This window comes from Pinus tabuliformis, chromosome 7 (genome assembly GCF_031772625.1).
Source record: "Pinus tabuliformis cultivar Carrire ecotype Pingquan chromosome 7, CPIR1, whole genome shotgun sequence".
NCBI lineage: Eukaryota > Viridiplantae > Streptophyta > Pinopsida > Pinales > Pinaceae > Pinus > Pinus tabuliformis.
The window spans coordinates 1,709,312,183-1,709,337,063 of record NC_142293.1 but is presented as its reverse complement, the minus strand read 5'-3'; positions in this window follow the sequence as shown (position 1 = coordinate 1,709,337,063).

The following is a 24,881-nucleotide window of genomic DNA, read 5'->3' as shown; positions in this document are numbered from 1 at the left end:
TTGATAGGTCGATGTACCAACAACTAATACAATGAATTAGTGTTATTTGACCTTGAGGTGTCCTTAATATAGTTAGCTCGAAATTTGACCTCTCGATGGACTATAGTCCCCAACCATCAAGTGAGAGTCCTTGAACCCTCTATCTCCATGAGCTAATGGATAATGTAGGATGATATGCTAATATTAAGGATATGTTTGACATGGAATCTCGGTTAGTTGGGGCTTTTTGCACAATTAGGTGATGGGGAGCACTATTTTCCATCATTATAAACCATAGGTATATAGATGTTGTATGGGTGTTAATGCGAGGATAATTTTGCCCCACAAGGATGGATTTGTTTGGGGCCTTGGACATCATCTAAGGAGAAACACCATTATCATGGCCTACGAGTGGTTTTGGTGGGTTAGTAATAACACAGACTATGCACATGGTACAAAACCACCTACTCGTGCCTCTAAGGTGAATGGTTGGCCTAGTGGTGCTCATCGCCAATATCAAGGTTTCTTGTTGGTGGCTAGTGTCATACTTACTAATGTATACTACCTAATATTGTGACATTTTGATAGGTCGATGTACCAACAACTAATACATTGAATTAGTGTTAGTTGACCTTGAGGTGTCCTTAATATAGTTAGCTCGAAATTTGACCTTTCGATGGACTAGTCCCCAACCATCAAGTGAGAGTCCTTGAACCCTCTATCTCCATGAGCTAATGGATAATGTAGGATGATATACTAATATCAAGGACATGTTTGACATGTCAAATAGGTTAGTTGGGGCTTTTTGCACAATTAGGTGATGGAGAGCACTATTTTCTATCATTATAAACCATAGGTATATGGATGTTGTATGGGTGTTAATGTGAGGATAATTTTGCCCCACAAGGATGGTTTTGTTTGGGGCCTTGGATATCATCTAAGGAGAAACACCATTATCGTCCTAGGGCCTACGAGTGGTTTTGGTGGATTGGTAATAATATAGACTATGCACATGGTACAAAACCACCTACCAATGCCTCTAAGGTGAATAGTTGGCCTAGTGGTGTTCATCGCCAATATCAAGGTTTCTTGTTGGTGGCTAGTGTCGTACATACTAATGTCTACTAGTACCCGATTTGCCATCATTATGAACCATAGGTATATAGATGTTGTATGGGTGTTAATGTGAGGATAATTTTGCCCCACAAGGATGGGTGTCAATCCTTTCTCTAATCTTACGAATTCTATTAATGATGCAGAAATTGAACATAGTGGAGGATCTCCATACAAAATTGAACCTATCGGAAGCGTTTATTTGAGGCCTTAAGCCTTTAAAAACTGGAACCATGCAACTTAATTAATTTACCTTTATAAATCGGGACCACAACACTTTATTGGAAATACACAGGATTACGCAAAAAACCCCGCTACCGAAAGCATAAGGTCGGATCTCAAATATTATACACCCACCACTATAACTCCGTCGGGTCCGTTCTTTAGTCGTTCCAATCCTTTCCACTGACCTTTCCGATCTCCGATCATTTGCTATCGCTATATCAGAGTTTCGGCATATCACATAATCGCATATCAACATATCCACTGTCCTTCATGCTTGGCCTCTGCGATTAGTGATCAATGATTAGATCGCGACCATCGATCCCGACTCCGATCCGACGGTCCTCGTTCAATCGAAAAATCACTATCGCAGCATCTCTTCGGCCCATTCCGATATCGTTCCAATGGTTTCACCGATGCGATAATAATATATCTCTGCTCCTCTGCGATTCCATCCTGGCCGTTGATCTTACAGATCTAACTGTCCCTGTGCATTCTTCATTTGTTTCCTCTATTGATGGATTGATGTGTTAAAACATGATCCCTTTGCCATACTCTATTTATGCATGATATCATAGTTAACTCGCTTATCTTTGGATCGCTATTGATTCTTCAGTGATCGATGGTCGATCAAATCTGGCAACACTGAACATTCAGACTATGTATATGATAACACACAAGCGCACACAATATCAACACACAACACACTTTTATCTTAACACGATATATTAGTGCTGAGGTGAGAAATGGAATTTATGAACAATGTTGCTGAGTGTTCCTTGAACAGAGTTTATATTGTTATAATCCTTGTTGGCATGTGAAGGGTTGTTAGACCTTGTATATTCTCATGATGTAGATTTTTTGATTAAGTTAGTGAAACTGGCACCTCCCTGTTGACATATTTTCATTACCAAAATGCCAAATTGTGTAAAAAAAAGGTTGAGCAAGGTTGCAGTGAATGAACTCCAGTGTTTTTGCTAAGGCAGAAGCCATGCTTCTTTCAAGTCAAATTTCTAGTGCTACATTTCTCAGGGTACTTCAGGACTTGTGCTCTCTTTCTTCCTCACTTAACGGGGGTAAGGATGATTAGGTACCAACTTATAGATATCATGATGAAAGTGTTATTATAATCACGAGTCTAAATTTAGTTGTTGAAATTCTATGGCAACAACTGGGTCTCCGCATCAATAAGATAGAAAAACGGGTCATCTTCATTGTCTACTATACCTTGTGTCTTCTGATGCTAATGGATTTTTACTCCCTCTACCACCTGACACACAGAAGATCTTGCCATATATTGAAATATTTTTGTAATATGTGAAAAGTTGCAACCTCATTAAATGACACTTACACAGCTAGAATACACCAGTGCTACCTCTAGAGAGATAAAATCAGCTGCAAGTTCATCTAATGCCTCAGAGCTCAAGATATTGGCCCATTGTAAGAGATACCTCAATGAGTTAAAACTCAATCCATGGACCATTGAAGAGTTAGATCCAGCATTCAGTATTGTAATGAGAATATATGAAAATCACCAATCTTATCTATGCATTCATAAGAAACATCTAACAAACACATTTGGCAACTAGCCCTTAGTTTTTACTAGAGATGCACGAGAATATATGAAATACACCAATCTTATCTATGCATTCATAAGCAACATCTGACAAACACATTTGGCATCTAGCCTTTAGTGTTTACTAGAGATGCATGAAGCTTTATATAAACACAATGCAATCTTTTGGGAAGTCCATTCAAATTTGGAACATTACTATGGAAGCCAAGTTAAGCATTGATTTTAGACCTTGCATGCACATTTCATGGATTGTTGTAGTAGTGACATAAAAATGGACTAGGTCAGTTATATCATATATGTCAAAGATAGTTTAACTCGAAGAATGAAACTACCATTTAAGCTATAAACCTGACTAAATGGTCCAAACCTGAAACTGTGACCCTTCCTTGCAAATTGCATGTGCTACCAATTAATCATGGTTAAATGGTTTTAGATTCAATACGAGAGTAATCTTATGGAGGAGCTATTGGGTTTGGAAAGTCACCACAGAAAAAAGGCTAGTGGGTTAATCTCCTAAAACAAGGTGTTAACATAGTCTGCCGAGAGGTACATTTTTCATAAGGATATCCCCTAGACTGATATCTTTTTATGAGGAAGCAAAAACATGGAAAATTTTGTCTTTGAGGTTTCTACGAGTTTCATGATTTTGTAGAATTTCTTCGGGATACATCGCATTAGGTTTCTTTATAATCGACGTTTTGAACCAGCAACGATGGTTCATCTTTAGGATATGAAAGATTGTTAAAAGACTGATATCATTATTCCAAATATATAGAGATTTATGAGATGTTTAGCCGATAGATATTAGGATTTGTTAATTATAATTCTAATTGTTTTATTATATTTTGTTAATTTTGATTTTATTTGTGAAATTTAGGGTTTTTAAAATTGTGATAGAATTAATTTAATTTTTCTTTTTTAAAAATTATTAGAGAATTGTCATTTTTATTAGGGTTATGGTTTTATTAACTGTATTTGTATTATGTATTTTAATTATATTTATTTTGATTAATATTGTAATTATTTTAATTAATTATTTATTTTTATTAGGGTTATGGTTATATTAACTGTATTTGTATTATGTATTTTAATTATATTTATTTTGATTAATATTGTAATTATTTTAATTAATTAATTATTTTGATTATTTTAATTAATTATTTATTTTGATTATTTTAATTCTTTAATTTTATTAATGATTTATTTTAATTATGTTAATTATATTACTTTTAATTAATTATTAATTCTCAATGTTCTAATTCTATTTGTTTTAATTTATTTATTAATTATTATTACTTTTTTAATTTATATTGAATTTAACCATGTTATTAATTAGAATGAATTTTTCTGTTTTATTGTAATCATGGTTATTAATTAATTTTGTATTAATCATTTCGTATTTTAATTATATTTATTTTGATTAATTCTATAATTATTTTAATTAATTGTTTAATTATGACTATTTTACTTTTAATTATTTTGATTATATTTATTTTAATAATATTTATTTTAATTAATTATTAATTTTAATTGTTATAATTATAATTATTTTAATTTATTTATTAATTATCTATTGATAGTATATATTCTACTTATTTTAATTATAATGGATTAGATCTTTTATGTTTGTTCTAGGTTGATTAGAGGAGGATTATAGTTAGGTGGGGGTCGATTTGGATGAAAGGATTGGAATCCAGTTTTCACTTATTGTTCATCTGTCGTCTCTATTGAGGTTATTAGGGTGTTTGCTAATTTCTATGGCTTCTATGAATTTCCTTATGAAGTAGTGTTCACTTCTAGCTAAGATATGGGTATCTTCTATACAGATTTGGTGTTTAGTTTTATCAGAATGTTTAGCTAGCACTGAGGATTTGGAACGATTGTGTTTAATGTCAGCTGCGTGTTCTTGGATTCTTGTGTTGAATGATCTTCCAGTCTCACCTACATAGGGTTTTCCGCATGAGAAGGGGACTAATTAGACCCCTTTATGGCATTTAGGATCGATTTTGTCTTTGACTGGATTAAGGCAGTTACGGATAGTGTTTAAGGGTTTGAAAGTGGTTAGAATTCCATTATTTTTTAGGATGCGGGAGATTTTGTCTGTAGTCCCTAGTATGTAAGGGAGGTTGGCTTTTCCTATTATGTTATCAAAGTTTTTATTTTTGTTAGGTCGAGTGTTTGCCTTATTTATGGCTTTGATGGCTTGATGTTTGCTGTATCCGTTTTTTAGGAAAACTTTGATAAGGTGTTCTATTTCTTTTTCTAGGTGTTCCTTGTCAGATATTCTAAGGGCTCTGGTTACTAACGTGTTGAGGACTCCTAGTTTATGGGTAGGGTGATGATGTGAGGAGGCATGTAAATATTGTTCGGTGTGAGTCTTTTTTCTATATACCTGGTGGGATATAGAGCCATCATCATTTCTAGTGATAAGGATATCAAGGAAGGGGAGGCTTTTGTTGACCTCAACTTCCATAGTGAATTTTATGGAAGGGGATAAACTATTTAGATGTTGTTTGAAGGTATCTAGAGTTTTTCTTCCATAAGGCCATATGATGAATGTGTCATATACATATTTTTTCCACAATTTAGGTTTTAGGGGTGCGGTCATGAGGGCTCTGTTTTCAAAGTCCTCCATAAATAAATTGGCAATCATAGGGGACAGAGGCGACCCCATGGAAACTCCACAGGTCTGTTCATAAATGTCTTCCATGAAGCTGAAAAAGGTTGACCTTAGGCAAATTTCTATGAGCTTTGATGTGTCTAGATCTATGAGTTTGCAGATGACCTTCATGGCATCATTAATGGGGATATTGTTATATAATGAGGTGACATCAAAAATGAACAAAATGTTGTTTTGATCAAGTTTGATGTTCTTGATTTCTTCAATAAATTGGGTTGAGTCTTTGACAAAAGATTATGTGTTTCCCATTAGTGGTTTAAGTTTCTTGGCTAGGTGTTTTGCTAGATGGTATGTAGGTCCATTAATCGTGTTTACTATTGGTTTGAGAGGGATGTCTTCCTTGTGAATCTTTGGGGCTCCATAGATTCTTGGTGTGTATGGATTGTTAACTATGATAATTTTGTTGTCTTGTATCTTACTGGTTTTGATTAGGTTGCATACTTTTTTGGAGACCTTTTTTAATGGGTTTTTGTTGAGTTTTCTGTAGCAGCCACTGTTGTTTAGATGATCTAGCATTTTTGCTATGTAGTCACTTTTGTTCATGATAATGGTGGCTCCTCCTTTGTCTGCTTTCAACACTACAATATTAGGGTTGGAGTTCAAGGTTTTGAGAGCTAGATACTCTTGTTTGCTGACATTGCTTTTGGGGGTTTTGCAAACATGCATTGCATTGGACATGTTAAGCAAACATGCATTACAAATGTTTAAAGAATAGTCTTACAAATAGATACAAAACATGCGTGAAAATGTGCGAGCCTGAGACACGATTTTGAATTAAGCAAAAGATCCAAGACACATCTGTACACCATACATCATTAGTCCCAGTAGTGGGACATTGAAGCCAATCCTCACTCCTCAAATAATAGACTACAAACTCTCAAGGCTATGTGGGAGGAGCCAAGGTGAAAAGTCACTTGCTCATACAAAGAGGGGGTATATAAAGAAAAGGGGGTATAACTGACCCTTGTGACTCTTCGACTTCCCTCATGACTATTTGACTTCCTATGAATTTTCGACTTTACATGACTCTTTGACTTCATATGTCGGTCTCTTGGACGTCCACTTTACAATAAATTGATTACAACAAGTATGGCCCATAGTAGTGATGTGGCCGAGACAACTCATGACACAACTTGACATGACACTGCTGACATGTACTGGCTGACTGTGGTGTCCGTGTCGAGCTGCTGAGTGATGGTATGCTCTCGGTGTAATATGTCTTCACCTCCGCATGGAAAAGTGCGCGGGGTCTTCGATGGTCTTGGTCTTTGCTTGATGGTGCATGTGAATGTGTCCCTTTCACTCGCTTGCTCGATGTGCTTCATGTGTTTGTTTGACCGCGAGCAAGTCTTCTAGCATGCACCTCTTTTCCATCCCGTTCGTCGTCGTGCCATGTTTCATCGATGTACCTGTTCTTGCAATCACTCATGATGAGACGACATCAAATCCAAAAATCTCCTAGTTTATCATGATGCATATATTTTCATTTCGGTGCAGGTGACTAGGAGAGGGATAAGGAACTGAAACTACGTAGAGCACAACTCAGGCAAGGATGCGAGGCTCCGAAGAACTATTAGGAAAAACTGCGTATATGTCACTAGGAGACATATTTTCGCAATCTGGGACAACAATGACACCTGCGGGGAAAAACCCAACTGAGAGGCAGAATTGCACAGTTTTCGAGAGGAAGGCCAAGCGGGGTGTCAGGGAGCTGCTGGTCCAATCTATGCAATTTTCTAGGGGATAACTGGGCAGGTCATCCAGCTGGGATATGAGAAATTTCTCTGGGGAAGATAATGCGGGTAGCAGGAGTCATTGGAAGAAAAATATGTGCAGTTTTCCAAAGGATAACAAGATCAGGATGCAGGAAATACTAACCAAAATTGTGCAATCCTGGGAGACAGTCTGGGCCCAGACAGTTCTGACCAATTTCTGAGCTGGTTGCAAAGCAAGAAGAAGGGATGGGTAGGACAAATTTGTGCAATTCCAGAGCTGGTTGCAGAGCAGGGAAGAAGGGTAGGGTAGGACAACTCTGCATAATTCCTGGGCTAGTTGCAGAGCGGGGAAGAAGGGTTGGTGGTGGGACAACTCTGCGCAATTCCTGGGCTAGTTGTAGAGTGGGGAAGAAGGGTATGTCAGGAAAACTCTGCACAATTTTTGAGATTAGTACAACCCTGGGTCACGGCTCAAGTCATTTCTTTCAGTTGACTAGTGGGAGGCTTGATGGGAGGTCTTACGAGAAGCGTAGACTCGATTGGTTTCTGAGGCAACTTCTGCGTAGTTCTAGAAGTCTGTCAGCTGGCTCATTTCCAAAATTACGGAGAGAAGGATGCCTGAAGGAAAACCTCAAGATCTACATAGTTCTGGGTAGTAATGCAAGGTTATTGAGAATGGGTCTGGTTGATGGAGGGTTGTCTGATCGACAGATTTTCAGGAAAATTGACTAAGTGTGAAAGAAAGTGTACTCGTGCATACATGACAATGTGATCACACACTTAGCACGACTCGACAACAAGACACCTCAAACCAACAAGATAACATGTGCTCAGTGAGACTGACTCAAAGGTTAAGAGCGACAAGTGCGACAATTGAAATATGTCTTCGAACGACCGTGACGACACTTGTGCGACAATGTTTATAACTTTGCGTGTGAGTTCGACTGATGTTGACAGAGCGAAAAAAACTCATAGAACAAACTTGCAAGCATGACATAGCGATCAACATGACAAAAGACGACCAATGATTGATCAAGAAAAAATGGTATGAAAACTCAACAAGGGCTCATGGGAAGAGCCTGAGTGTTTGCAACCATTAAGGGGAAAAACTAAGGAAGGCTCCAAAATTTGGATGCAAGCCAAAATTTTGGAGGGTGTTGTAGCTGCTACAACACAACGAAAGTGGGAAGAGTATCTCCCCTTGGTAGAGTTCGCGTAAAGCAATGGGTATCATGAATCATTGAGAATGAGTCCTTTTGAGGCATTGAATGGGCGGAATTGTAACACTCCTATCAGTTGGAGTGATCTGGTTAGTAGGGTGTTGATTGGACCATAGATGTTGGAAGACATGGAACAAGAAATGCAAGTGATCAAGAAGAATCTAAAGGCAACATAGGATAGGTAGAAGAGTTATGCAGATAGAAACAGGTTGTTCCAGGAGTTCCAGGTTAGGGAACAAGTGTACTTGCACATCAAGTCGAAGAAGAGCTCCGTACGGATTGGATCATGTGCCAAGCTGGCACCATGATTTTGTGGACCCTTCAGTATCATTGAGAGGATTGGGTTAGTAGCCTACCGACTTTCACTACCTCCAAGAGTGAAAGTCCATGATGTTTTCCATGTATCTTTTCTTAAGAAGTATGTTAAGGATGCTGATTATGTGATTGACTAGTTTGTATTGAAGGTGGAATCAGGTGGAGAATTATAGCTGGAGCCTCAGTGTATATTGCAGAAAAAGGCGCTCATGCTCCGGAACCGAGCAATCGAGCAATTTAAATTGTAGTGGAAGCACTTTGGGCCCGATGAAGCTACATGGGAGATGACAGATCAGATGCATGCTATGTATCCTTCTTTGTTTGTTGGTTGATGCAAAGCAGTTTTGGCTTGATGTTTTGGTGTGATTTTGGTATATGATTTTGTAAATGATGATGATTTTTCTATATGCACATATTTATATGGATGTAAATATGACCATGAGCTGAGTTATAAAGTTCCAACAAGTGGTATGGGTGTCATGTCATTATTTTGTCATGTTGTTAGGATGTTGGTTTGCTTTTTAGCAGGGTGATCATTGTAAATACTGCATCGAGCTATGTTATAAAGCTCCATGGGCAATACGTTTGCTTTTCAACAGTTTTGCTGAGGTCTTGCTGTGGTCTAACACTGAGGATGGTGTTCCCTAAGGGAGAGGATTCTGTACCACTCCTGGTGAAAATTCCATGTAATAAGAGTTAATAAAGGCAAAAATAATAACCACGATTGATGGGACACTTATTCCAAGATGAATGTTGGGCAAGAAATCCTAGGGGGTGTTCGTTTGGTTATTTATGGCTAAGGGAATTAGAAAAGGCGATGGCTAAGGCTTTGGAAAGGAAAAATGGCATTTCTGGCACATTTATTTATGAAAATAATGGAAATTAGGAGAAAAAGGAGGTGAAAGGTCATAGGTTGCATGTCAGCAGGAAATTGAAGGAAAATAATATAAAATGAAGAAAACAGAGGCCTCATTCATAAAAAGGCTTCTGAGAATTAGTTGGTAACATTTTTTCAGTTGAGTTTTGGATCTCTCTCATTATTCTCTCTCTCTCGTATTCTTTGACACTTAGAATTTTCTTAGAGCATTTTGGCATTGGAGCAAGAAAAGGCAAAGAAGGCAAGAGAAAGGAAATATAAAGGAGGGAAAGGCAGGATCAAGCATCTACAACAAGCTTCATTGCAGGTATCGACTTCCATGTATATTTTCCTTGCTATATTTTCCATGCATGGGATTGTATGTTATTATTTTCTATCATGGCATGGGTTTTGTAAGGTGTGATAGTGTTCTCAGCCTAGCCTTGTCATTTCTAGATAGCCATGGTATGATGGGGTTCTCATGTTTTGGTTGATCTGAATTGTCGCATGGATTCAAATCTAAGTGAGGTGGATCTCCAAAATGATAGAACACATGGCCTAGTAACCCCTCAGCCGGACTAAGGGTTGAGGTAAAGCTGTATTTTGTGTTGCCTTGAATGGCCTAGGAATCCTTGCTGGTGAATGACAGGATATACGGTAAAGCCAAGAGGTGGTTTGCTCTCCATTGGGCCTAGTAATCCTGTGTTTGGGATATGTGGAAAAGCCTAGAGAGTGGGTCTCGGTTTAGGGCCTCGTGATCCAGGTTTGGATTGCAGTAAATCCCGAGAGACTAGGAGACAGGAAAATTCCTCACAGTGTAGGTGGAGAAATATAATGACATCCATGCTTGTCTGGACTAGGGACCAGTGGAGATCACGGTAAAGCTTGTTATGATGTGTTCATTGTGTTGGTTTAGTGATCTGGGATGGATTATGGTAAATCCTTGTTTCTATTGATGAGGGTGAGGTGGTTTAGCCTCAGTATACCTTGGTTGGTTCTTTTGGTTTGTCCCATATTCATGCTTGGAATATGGCATGGGGGTGAATGGATAAAGAGAGACTTGGCTCAGCCATTCTATGATCGGGTGGAACATGGTAGTCCCATCTCCGGTTGGTTTATTGCATTCATTAATGAGAAATTCATTCCCTTGATTTCATGTGTAAATGTACTGATGTATATGTGGATTTTATGGCTGGTATGCTTATGATATTTCTATCCCTATTATGTTGGTTATATATATGTTTTATGATAGCAGCTATGTATGGCTCTCAGCATGTTTTTACTTTTAAATGAATGGATAGCATGTTAGGGTCCAACCATAATCCCCTTATTTATGTAATAGGATCGAGTCATAGTTATAGTTAAGTAAAGAGTCAATAAAGCCCATATTAATAATTGTAAGCGGTTGACCCACATTTAAAGAAGGGACCACAGTTAGTTGCAAATGGGCCATGGTATTAGATAGATGGTATTAATAAGAACCATGGTATTGACCCATGGTATTGCATATATGAATCCTATATAAAGGATAGAGACTCCCCTCGAGGAGCATCGTGTCTTATTTTGTAATTGAGCCCAGCTCTATTGGAGGTTGCCCCCTCGAAGAGGCAAGTGAACATTGCTTTCCTTTCTGAATAACAAAATACTTGCTGTTATTTCTTATTGAAGACATTCTGTGCAATATTGAATATGGTATCAAAAACCTTCCTAACAACATAAAACAACAAATTAGACAGGACTGCTCCATCACCCTTAGGAAAGCAAAACCCCCCAAAAGCAATGTCAACAAACAAGAGTATCTAGCTCTCAAAACCTTGAACTCCAACCCTAATATTGTAGTGTTGAAAGCAGACAAAGGAGGAGCCACCATTATCATGAACAAAAGTGACTACATAGAAAAAATGCTAGATCATCTAAACAACAATGGCTGCTACAGAAAACTCAACAAAAACCCATTAAACAAGGTCTCCAAAAAAGTATGCAACCTAATCAAAACCAGTAAGATACAAGACAACAAAAATCTCATAGTTAACAATCCATACACACCAATAATCTATGGAGCCCCAAAGATTCACAAGGAAGACATCCCTCTTAGACCAATAGTAAACACGATTAATGGACCTACATACCATCTAGCAAAACACCTAGCCAAGAAACTTAAACCACTAGTGGGAAACACATAATCTTTTGTCAAAGACTCAACCCAATTTATTGAAGAAATCAAGAACATCAAACTTGATCAAAACGACATTTTGGTCAGTTTTGATGTCACCTCATTATATACCAATATCCCCATTAATGATGCCATGAAGGTCATCTGCAAACTCACAGATCCAGACACATCAAAGCTCATAGAAATTTTCCTAAGTCAACCTTTTTCAGCTTCATGGAAGACATTTATGAATAGACCCATGGAGTTGCCATGGGGTCGCCTCTATCCCCTATTATTGCCAATTTATTTATGGAGGGCTTTGGAAACAGAGCCCTCATGACCGCACCCCTAAAACCTAAATTGTGGAAAAGATATGTAGATGACACATTCATCATATGGCCTTATGGAAGAAAAACCCTAGATACCTTCAAACAACATCTAAATAGTTTATCCCCTTCCATAAAATTCACTATGGAAGTTGAGGTCAAAAAAGCCTCCCTTTCCTTGATATCCTTATCACTAGAAATGATGATGGCTCTATATCCCACCAGGTATATAGAAAAAAGACTCACACTGAACAATATTTACATGCCTCCTCACATCATCACCCTACCCATAAACTAGGAGTCCTCAACACGTTAGCAACCAGAGCCCTTAGAATCTCTGACAAGGAACACCTAGAAAAAGAAATAGAACACCTTATCAAAGTTTTCCTAAAAAACGGATACAACAAACATCAAGCCATCAAAGCCATAAATAAGGAAAACACTCGAACTAACAAAAATAAAAACTTTGATAACATAATAGGAAAAATCAACCTCCCTTACATACTAGGGACTACAGACAAAATCTCCCTCATCCTAAAAAATACTGGAATTCTAACAACTTTCAAACCCTTAAACACTATCCGTAACTGCCTTAATCCAGTCAAAGACAAAATCAATCCTAAATGCCATAAGGGGGTCTACTTAGTCCCCTGCTCATGTGGAAAACCCTATGTAGGTGAGACTGGAAGATCTTTCAACACAAGAATCCAAGAACATGCAGCTGACATTAAACACAATCGTTCCAAATCCTCGGTGCTAGCTGAACATTCTGATAAAACTAAACACCAAATCTGTATAGAAGATACCCGTATCTTAGCTAGAATTAAACACTACTTCATAAGGAAATTCAGAGAAGCCATAGAAATTAGCAAACACCCTAATAACCTCAATAGAGACGACGGATGGACCATAAGTGAAAACTGGATTCCAATCCTTTCATCCAAATCGACCCCCACCTAACTATAATCCTCCTCTAATCAACCTAGAACAAACATAAACGATCTAATCCATTATAATTAAAATAAGTAGAATATATACTATCAATAGATAATTAATAAATAAATTAAAATAATTATAATTATAACAATTAAAATTAATAATTAATTAAAATAAATATTATTAAAATAAATATAATCAAAATAATTAAAAGTAAAATAGTCATAATTAAACAATTAATTAAAATAGATATAATTAAAATAATTATAAAACTAATCAAAATACATATAATTAAAATACGAAATGATTAATACAAAATTAATTAATAACCATGATTACAATAAAACAGAAAAATTCATTCCAATTAATAACATGATTAAATTCAATATAAATAAAAAAGTAATAATAATTAATAAATAAATTAAAACAAATAGAATTAGAACATTGAAAATTAATAATTAATTAAAAGTAATATAATTAACATAATTAAAATAAATCATTAATAAAATTAAAGAATTAAAATAATAAAAATAAATAAATAATTAAAATAATCAAAATAAATAAATAATTAAAATAATTACAATATTAATCAAAATAAATATAATTAAAATACATAATACAAATATAGCTAATATAACCATAACCCTAATAAAAATAAATAAATAATTAAAATAATTACAATATTAATCAAAATAAATATAATTAAAATACATAATACAAATACAGTTAATAAAACCATAACCCTAATAAAAATGACAATTCTATAATAATTTTAAAAAAAGAAAAATTAAATTAATTCTGTCACAATTTTAAAAACCCTAAATTTCACAAATAAAATCAAAATTAACAAAATATAATAAAACAATTAAAATTATAATTAACAAATCCTAATATCTGCCGGCTAAACATCTCATACATCTCTATATATTTGGAATAATGAGATCAGTCTTTTAACAATCTTTCATATCCTGAAGATGAACCATCATTGCTGGTTTGAAACGTCGATTATAAAGAAACTTAATGTGAAGTATCCAGAAGAAATTCTACAAAAACATGGAAAATGTTTGGTTAGGTAGGAATACAGCTTGTCAATTTGGTCTAGCTTGAGTGATTAAAAGAGAAGGTTGTTAGGATCTCCACCATTTCATGGATTGATATAGAGATGAGACAAAAGACGCTCTCTCTTGAGACTTGACTAGGTCATTCATAACAGTTGTGGTGTTGGTGCATTAACTTAGCCAGAAAATGCCAAAACTCTGTTGATGCACAAAATCTATTACTGAATCTACCTCAGAGTATGCCATAGTCACTGAATATGACATGCATGGTTTTACCAAGGAGGCCCTAAACTTTTGAACAATGAAACTTTACATTGGTATGGTTAACCTAAATGGGGAGAAATGAAACTTTTTTTATTAAGATGCTAGCAAAACCTGGACACTGCTGTGTGGGATTATTGCTTGGTACCTTCAGATTGCACAACGACCTCTGTTGGTTGAGCAAGTAGGAATTGATTTCTTCAGGTGGATCTTCCTGGTAGAAATGTTCCTTTCCTTGTAAGACCTTGATAGGGGTATATAGATTCTTGTCAATAGAATGCATATTTGTCTGTATAGTTGTTTACTATGTAATCATCTAAAGGAAAATTGATTACATGAATATGGGTTAGGCTGCCTCATAACTGTATAGTTGCTGAGGTTCAATTGTGATTACATGATCTTTGAACATTTTGAGAGTATATAAACTCTTCATGTATTATGATTTCTCTGGCAATGTTCTCAAGGCAACTGTTCCAAAAATAACAAAAAATATATATTTTGTCATTAAACAGAGATTGTTTTCCTTTAGAGACAGAGAGAGATTGTCTTTACAATACCTTCTTTTGTTTGTGGCATGTAAGGAGATCTTGAGAGTAATCTAGAATAGGAAAACTAGTTGGTCAACTTGTGATAAAGGTGAGTAACTGCTTGGACACTAACTTTTAAGCCCGCCACAATCTTCTAAGAACATTGGATCCAGAAATCTCGAAGGCTTCAACTACATTGATTATGTCGTAGAAGTTGGAAGAACAAGAGATGTCATGGATGTGTCACTGTTAACATTATGAAGATGATAGCACGTGTGTCTTTCAAGGTACATTACCAATCATAATGCAAACAATTTTTTTACCACTAATATAGTTCATCGGGCATCGATATCAATCAGGCCTAGTTAGCCTTACTTTATTGGTAAGGAGATGAGGCTTCATGTGTTCCACCCTGTTTTCCAGAAAGAAATTTATTGTAGTAGGAAAGATTATTCAATAATTTCCCCTTTTACAAGCAAACACTTGGCAAAAAAAGGATTTCACACTTGGGAGTTTTTTGTAGGATAAAGGGAAAGGTGAGTGGGTATCCTGGCAATAGCTGCATTGATCTTATTAGCATTACGCCACTTTTCAGATGGGTCTTCACAACAGAGAATCACCATTACACTTTGTTGATTTGTTTTAAAAATAAACATAACACGCAATAGATTTCTTTTGGAATGCAATATTGTTGTTGGTAGTATGATTGTATTTGTGCCACATGTAAAGCTAACATGCATTAAATTTCTTTGACATTGCAATATTTTTATTGGAAACATGATTTTTTGGGCTAGAAAATATGCTAGATTTCTTTTTCTTTGGAATATTGTTGTTGTCAATTTGGTTGTTTATGATAAAAGGAAATCTAGCAAGTGTTAGATTTCCATCACCTTGGCAATGTTATTGAAAATGTTGTGCTAGATTTATTTTGCTATGCAATATTGTTGTTTTCAATTTGGTTGTTTATTATAGAATGAAATCTGGCATGTGTTAGATCTCCTTCAACTTGGTAATATGCTTTTGTTGTGTTAGAAGGAAATATAGGATGCACTAGATTTCCTCTAGCATGAAATGTTTTTTTTGGTAGGATGCTTGTATTTATGCTACATGTAAAGCTAACATGCGTTATATTTATTTTACCTTGAGACGTTGTTATTGCAAATGTGATTGTATTTGTGATAGAAGTTGTTGGATTTTGTTTGCCCTACAATGTTATTGTTGGCAATGTGCTTTTGTTTGTGCTAGAAGTAAATCAAGCGTATGCTAGATATCTTCTACACTGCAATGTTGTTTGTGGCAATGTGATTGTGTTTGTGCTACAATACACTCTAGAATGTGTAAGATTTCTTTTACTTTGAAATGTTTTTGTGAGTAATATGCTTCTATTTATGTTAGAAGGAAATTTATCATGTGGTGGATTTCCTTCGCCTTAAATATTGTTATTGGCAATGTGTTTGTGTTTGTGCTAGAAGGAAATCTAGCATGTGCTAGATTTATTTGACCATGTAATGTTGCTTCTAGCAATATTCTTATGTTTGTAGTAGAAGGAATGATATTGATTGTTAGCTTTCATTTGAGGAAACAATGTTTCATTACATACAATATGACTACCATACTATTTTAATTTTTGCATCTATATTACTTTTTTGTAAGTTGTGTGTTTTTGGGAAAATATAAAGTAACACTTTACACGGTTCATCCTTTTAATTACAAGTTATGATTTGGCAAAAGGGGACTATGTTGATCTCCTTATTAATGATCAAGTCATTGGGATAGGAAGGGTCGGATCTGAAGAGTTCGGAACTTACTATGTTGGAGAAAGGGTTAATGCTGGTTATGTTGCAATTTTGATAATTGATGTCACTCAACCACGTTTGATTGATGACAATGTTAATGAAGGGGACATACATCCATGGAAGATTGTGGATTTGAGACACCACATAGGTAAATCAAAATATTGAAGCATGTGTTATATATTATTGTTACTATAATACATGTTTTTTTTGAGTGAATACTAACCTTATTTACATTCGTTTATAGGTACAAATGTTTCTTCTACATATTCTATTGGAGACAAGGTAAATCTTCTACAACATGGAGTGAAGGTCGCGAGGGCTCCATATTCAATACAGAGCTTGGGCATAAAGTGCATGGAAAGATGGTAAAGAAAGGATGCATAGTGGTTAAAATTGAAAAGGTGTTAAAATATAATGCTCCTCTACCACATCCAACAGGATTTGAGCATACACTTGGGGGTGCATTAGAATCTTATGAAATTTGGCCAGAATCAAATTTGGAGCCTCACTGTCATGATCATGCCATAAATATTCCTCAAGATAGGGCTAGATTCATATGTGAAAAGGTTGCTCTTACACATGAATGCATGGGAACAAGCATGTGCATTGCCAAAAGAATGCTAGTTAATGTCCGCGAGGATGACATTGTTGAGGGTGAAACACAAGGTGAAATGGATTTTGGTGTTTTTTCTAGAAGAGATAGATGGAAATTGTGAGATATGCAGAATTGGGGATAAGTCTATACACTGTTTGGTTAGATGGCCAATAAATAAGTTGGTGGACGACAAAGGTGTTATATTAAGGGTCAAGGAAAAGTTCGAGCCACCCAAAGAAATGGTGATATGGGATGTTATAGAAGACACAAATCCCTTAAACAAATGGGATGGGTACCTTTGTAATGAAAAAGATATAAACTCAATTGATATGCATGTAACAAGGACATATAAAAGGATTAAACGAGTTATGGCTACAAAAAAAATTGCAAAATTTCAAACAAAATAGATGAAGAGAAAGAAATTCAAATTTGGCAGCAGATGTATGTTGTAGAAAAGATTTTCTTCAACATGTGGATAGGAAGGCCATTGCAGATGCTAGAAGGGGTATGAGACAAATAAATACAAATGGTATTAGAGAATTTGTCTTGAATTCACTCATGTCAAACACAGTCATGTCAAAGGGCCATGGCCTACCACCTATTGCTAGAAATGTAAAGGACATGAGATTTAATGGGAATATTATTTGTAAGAAAGCATGGTATAAGATACATAAAATTCCTCAAAGCACATTCTATAACTACCAACATTATTTCCAACATGGACAGATCAAAGCTATTCATGGTAATACCGACACATGCAAAGCACGAGCTCACACATTGGCAGCCATAGAAAAATTGCACAAAATTGTAATGGATAATTCAGTTTTTTCACCAAACCAAACACGTCAAGTTGAAGAAGATGGAACATCTGTTCCTTTAATATTTCTTCCTTCAAATTACACACAAAATTCTTTGTTAAAAGAGATCAATGAGGCTCTTCAAAAGCTCAATTACCCATCAATATCACAACCAACAATGAGCAAGATCTGGAATACTAAGTTGCAAGATGTGGCATTTTAAAAGAACACCAACTTCAGTAAATGACGTGAATGTATTGTGTTGAAAGCACAAATGAAGTCAGCAACTATAAAAGAGTTGGAAGAAAAGGCATGAGGTAGGTTGAAGAAACATAAAAAGATTGTTATGTGTGGAAGATATTTCTACTATGCCCATAGAATTATGTCAGAGTGGTTTCCAAAGGAGTATTTGAGCATTATCCATGATAAAATGGACAAAACAAAGACTTCAATCCCAAGGCTACGTGTCAAATCAAAATCTATTATAGGAACAAATTTAGGTTTGTCATTGACAGGTATGCTTACACATGGGCATAAGGTGGGAGGTTTTGGTCATTTCTCCCTACCATTTGTCCATATGGGATCACAATTTACTATTACATCCCTTGCAAAGTGCTTAAGGGAACTTGAAGACCCACAAATGGATATGTATGGTGATCTACTTTATGAAAGTGGAATTTCAAGAAACCCACTTACAAATGCATTACTTAACACCTCTATTTACTCAAAATGTCAAGGGTACAAGGATGATTTTATGTCTCATGGAAGTTCAAAAAGTCAAAATGTTGATTTTAAACCTCTTCCTCCACATTTGTTGTTATAGTTGGACAATGCAGCAAGTGATAATAAGAATCGCTATCTTTTCATGTTTCTATCACTTTTAACTGCACTTGGTGTCTTCGTCACTATTGAGGTTGGGTTCTTGCCTGTGGGGCACATCCATGAAGACATAGATGGAACCTATGGAAGAATGTCTTCCAATGTAAAAAGTAAAGATATTTATTCTTTACCTGAAATGATGGATACATATCGCATAATTGAAGAAAATCGAGTGTTTCCACCTACACTTATTGACAAGGTCTATGACTTCAAAAGTTACCTTAATGGATACATTAAGGAGGGAAAAAATGCACTAGTTGGACATCTTAATGTCCAATGCTTCCAATTTCTTATACTCAATGATGTTCCAGTACTAAGGTACAAAGAATCAATTAGAGATATTGAGTGGTCAGAACCAGTTGAGTTATGGAATATAGATGATGAAGGTCGAACTATAATTCCCATAGGGAAGCCATCTTTCTTAGCTTCCAAACAGAATTATGTATATTTAAAAGAACCAAAACGAAGGGATAACATCAGACATAAAAATGTGGAAAGACACTATTGGGAATGAGGATTCACCAATTGTTACAGAGGAATGGAAAAATAAAGTAGTGTATTGGGAAAACGTTCTTGATACATTAGATGGAATCTATAATGATCATAGAATAATAGATGGAATTGATTCATCTTCTGAGGATTTCTGGCCCAAGACAAGGCACATTGTTGATGTTGATCGTAATGCACTCCAAGTAATCTCAAGTATTATGGATGGAGATTTTGATAATGCGATAGATGAACCAATATATGTTGGACCCAAATGCAACAAGTCAAAGCCAACATTCAATCCGATGATTGATGTTGAGAAAGGAAATATGTTGCTAGTTAGATCAGGAAATGAGGATGCAGGAGAGACGATTTGGATGGAAAAATCCATCTTAGATATCTTTAGGGATAATAAAAGTGAGAATCTTCATGTAAAGGTTGACTGGTGGAAGCCTATGTCAGGGAAATACAATAGAAATTTTTTAGAGCAATATTGGGTACCAAATCCTGACGACACAGAACTTGGCTCTATTCCAATTAATACCATAGTGTGGGCATGGATGCCAAAGAAAGAACATTGCAAGAAGACCAAGATAAATAAATATGGTGCAGAAGCCATTCTTGATCTACTTGAGTGAATGTCTTAAGAGTAGGTTTATATGATTCATGGATGTAATTTTTTTTTAAGGATCTATAAATATACATTCAGACACACTTTTCCATATTTGTTGTATATCAAATATTCTCTTCATATTCTTTTTGAAGGAGTTTTATATTATTTAATATTTCAATGTAATCATGTGTTATACAAATTACATGACAATGCCATAAAATATTTAAGTTTCCAAAGCTTTATTTGACCAACATGACTTCTCACCATATCAAATATGCATAACCAAATTCAATAATGCACCTAAAAACATCTTCTAAACTTGGTCTATTAAAACAACAATGGAGTACCTAATTAATATTCTATTTAATATAAACCATTTAAACACTTAATGAATAAATGCTAGACACTTGATATAATGTTTGAAGTGAGTTTTCCTTATTATAATTGATATAAATCAATTTCGCTATTTTGTTGCACTCTAATTTATAAAAAAAATATTTTAATCATTGAACAACACAACTAGAATTATAAAATATTTCCTCTTATAGATTTTGAAGTGGTGCCAACGCTGTACTAGTACAATTAATTTGTACTCAACTTTTTTCCCAAGGAAAAAACCGGTAACTTTTTATTAAAAAGATAAAGAAAAGTTACACAAAGCAGATGCAATTAAGCATTCCATAGGCTGCCTCAAGGGCCCGAGTGCTTTCGCACCCCACGCAACGTTAGGGGACTAACGTGCAAAAAGAATAAGAAAAGAGAAGAGAGAAGAGAGAATGAAAGGAGCAAAAACTGGAATCCGGCAGTGAGTAGAAAACTCACGCTTCAAGTTTTTCTCCCCTTTTTCTTTTCGACCTTGCGCCATACTCCTTGTGTGGGCTCGATCGAAGCAATGACTAACTGTGTCTCTGTGTTCTGTGGGCCAGGTTCCTTGTCTGAATCTGAAGTATCTGAGTGGTGGTGCCGTTTGGTGCCTCCCGTACTAGGATCCATGCTTGTCTCCCCTGCCTTTTTGTCTGATGGGGTTCCTTTCTGTTTCTCCATTTCTTGGGTTACCTCAGTTTGCTCTGCTGGAGGTTCTTCCTCTTCTGCTTCTGATTCTTCATCCTCTGAATCTGGGTGAGAAAAATTCCAACCTTTCCTCTGCTTCCCTTTCTGCTTCTTTCTATTCTTGGCTTCTGGACATGTGCTTTGTAAGTGACCTGTCTGCCTACAGATCCTACATCTGAAAGCGGTGTTTTCGTAATCTAGTACCTGCACCCAGTTCTGTTGTTTGTAGATCAACCTTATATTTTCCGGCAGCCCTTTACTTAAGTCTACTTCCACACAGATACGTGCGTAAGTGTAGATCCTTTCATCGATCCTGTCCCGGTCTGTTTTGATATATTTCCCTATGCTGTTCCCAATACCTTCCAGCACCCGTTCATCCCAAAAGTGCAATGGAAGATTGTGTAGTCTAACCCAAACTGGCATTCTGGTTACCGTCATTTTATTTGGATCGAAATCTGGGAACCATGGAGTCACAAACAGCCCTGCTGTTCCCCAAAACCATGGTCCGGTATTGATGACTGTATCTCTGACTTCCTTGGATGTGAATCTCACAATGAAAAAACCCTTTGCACATAAATGAATATCACACTCCATGGTCCAGCTGGTGAAGATCCAGTGGAAAAGATCCATTGGTTTAGGCCAAAAGCTGTTGAAACGGCAAATTAAAGCTTGCGTTTCATAGGACTTGACGAAATCATCGAGCCCTGAGGAATCTAAGTTTAAAGCTGGGGTTTGCTCTGACTGATCTACTATGTATGGCCTGGGCAGTTGTCCTCCTTGATCTGGTAATGGCCCTGAATTTCTGCTGCCCTGTAAAATATTTTTATAGGATTTTGGTTGGTGCTGGGCTGCAGCTTTTTTCCCCTTGTCTCCCCCTGAGGAGCTTGGTTGTCCCTGAGGCAGAGCCCCTCCTCTCAATCTGAGATTTAAAATAATGATTGATCCTGGTCCAATCTCATAACTTTCCAGAGATCTATGGTCCTGGAGAGACCACCTTCCGCTGACCAGATGCTGGGTCTGAACTGGGTACCCCATTTCTGCCCATATTTGTTGTTTTAGCTGCATGGGGGTATCTCCTGCATGAACCCATACTAATCGAGATTTCCCCTGTGGGGGTTTAATCAGGATCTGAAAACAAAATTTTGTTACCTGCCTTGACTGATGGCGAAGTTCCAGATCTGGGTCCGTTTGCTTGTCTGGATCTGCATAAAACCTGCCCGATCTAGGGTTGTTTTCTCCGTTCTGCCGCCTGGACTCCAGTTGATCTCGGATGAGTACTCGGGCAAGGCCTAGATCGTGTAGATCCATGCCGTAGCTACCAAATTTGAGCCCATTCGTTGAAAGGGGGGGCAGATCTGCAACATGCAGACCCCCCCTACCGTTTCTCCATGCAATCTGGTTTTGACGGGCCCTTGCCCCTAAACTCCATACGGCCCATCGGTTTTTTTGTTCATGCGCGCATTTTTGTGCTTCGATCTTCAGCCAGAGAGAACCCTCCTCGCGGATCCACACAGGAAGGTGATCTTCCGTTGTTTCCCACACCTCACAAAACCGTTGAAAGCTTGTGATTCACTTCCAAGGCAGGGTCATTTGGTCCCATGTGACAGAAAACCCTACAGTTGCGCCGCCGCACTGATCTAGGTATGCTTGGTTCGATTGTCTGCTGGAGAAAAGGCATTTCTCTGAAAACGCTTGCCGTATAACCATCCATCCCACAACATTCACTGTTATCCCAAGACCTGGGACGCCTTCGAGACCTGAAACTGGCTTGGGAGCCAGTGCGGCTGCAAGACACTCTTCGCTCGACCATACCCTGATCATCGCCATCGCTCTCCCCTGTTTTCTTGACTTTTATCAATCCAATGCCAATCATTACTTACTTCCATTTGTACTCAACTTAGGAAAAGTAGTTAGTGTCAATTTAAAATGGTTAATAATAGTAAGAAAAACAACATTAATATATTATTAAATAACTTTATAGGTAAGATTTTTTTTACACAATCTAGTATACACGAGTCAAATTTAATACATAAATATAAATGTTAATGATAATAGAAATAATGTAAGGAATCTAAGTTTTAGATGAATGTTAATATGTTCTTTTCAATATAATATCCTTAAACATTACAGGAATAAAAACTAAACATTTGTAATAAATATCTTAGTCAATTTTCTCTCTTTCTTGTTGTATTTGAAAATAATCAAATTGTAATACTTTGTTACTATTCTAATTCATGATTGATTTTGCTCATTAAAATGATTAGTAATTGAAACGAGAGGCTCATTCCCCCCCCCAATATGGGAGGATGTGTAAGTTTTTCTGTCCGTCTGTGCCCCTTTAAAATAAAAATTATCTTCTAAATAGAAAAATATAAAAATGAATATTTTGTAAAGTAATTAGAAGTAAAAAAAATGTTTGAATTAGATGTTTAAATCCTATACTTTTCAAAAATATTTTAGCTAGAGATACAGAGAAACTATTTGAAGATTTATGTTAACTAATTTATGTCAATATCAACTTCATATATATCTATATATAATTTTTTTTTTATGGTTAAAATTTTTATTTGGTCGTATATATACTCTATTTAGCATTCAAAAATACAGTTTCAACAATTAAAAATAACACATTGTATCTTTCACTCTAAAAATGTTTGCACGTGAATAAATTTGATCCCTACATCTGCACTTAAAATGGATCTATGATGGTATATATTGGACACATTAATATGATCATTTGTCATTAAATAACTTTATACTTTATATATAGCTTGCATATTAATCTATTATTCATTAAGTAAGCCTCAACTAACTTTGTTTTTAACATAAAAGTACAATTAATAAATAATAAATAAATTATGCTAATACTCGCATTCAACATTTAATTTGATCCAGAAAAAATATTTTCTCCTTAACTCTAAAATGGTGCAAACTTCCTACAATAGTATGTAATGATGATGGTGATAATGATGATTATCATCGACTAAGACCAAATATGGTATATAAGAAGGTAAAAAAATATTACTAAAAGTTATTTCGAATTTTATTGTTATGCTAAAAAAGCATTAAAAGAAGTGTTTCAAGATCATCATAATTTTGTTTAGTTAAACAATCAAGAAGGTTGGTAGCGTCACAAATATTTTGAAATTTAATTCCAATATTTTAAATTGTGCCAACATTGTCTTAGTAATAATCGTAACTTAACATATAAATGATATTTACTATATCAGATTATAATTAAATGGGTTAATAATAGTTACATACACATCATTATTTTCATAAAATAACCTTAACAAACTTATCTTTTAATATAAACCATAAAAATATTAAAATAGATAATGTAAGGAATCCAAGATTAAGATGTGAAATATTTTCTTTTTCAAGTTTATATAAATTTGTTTTATAAAGTTTATCATGATAATTTTTACACAAAAAATGGTGAATATCTACATTAAAATTAGTGAACTAAGTGACTTTCTAATTCCTCATTTTGAAAAAACTTAATCTAGTTAAAGTTCTAAATAATGGTATATACTCGACACATTACTAAGATCATTTGTCATTAAATAACTTTATACTATATATATATCTTGCATATTAATCTATTATTCATAACGCGAGCCTCAATCAACTTCTTTATTAACATAAACATACAAATAATAAATAAAAATAAATTATGCTACTACTCTCATTCAACATTTAATTTGATCATAAATTGATTTTTCTTCT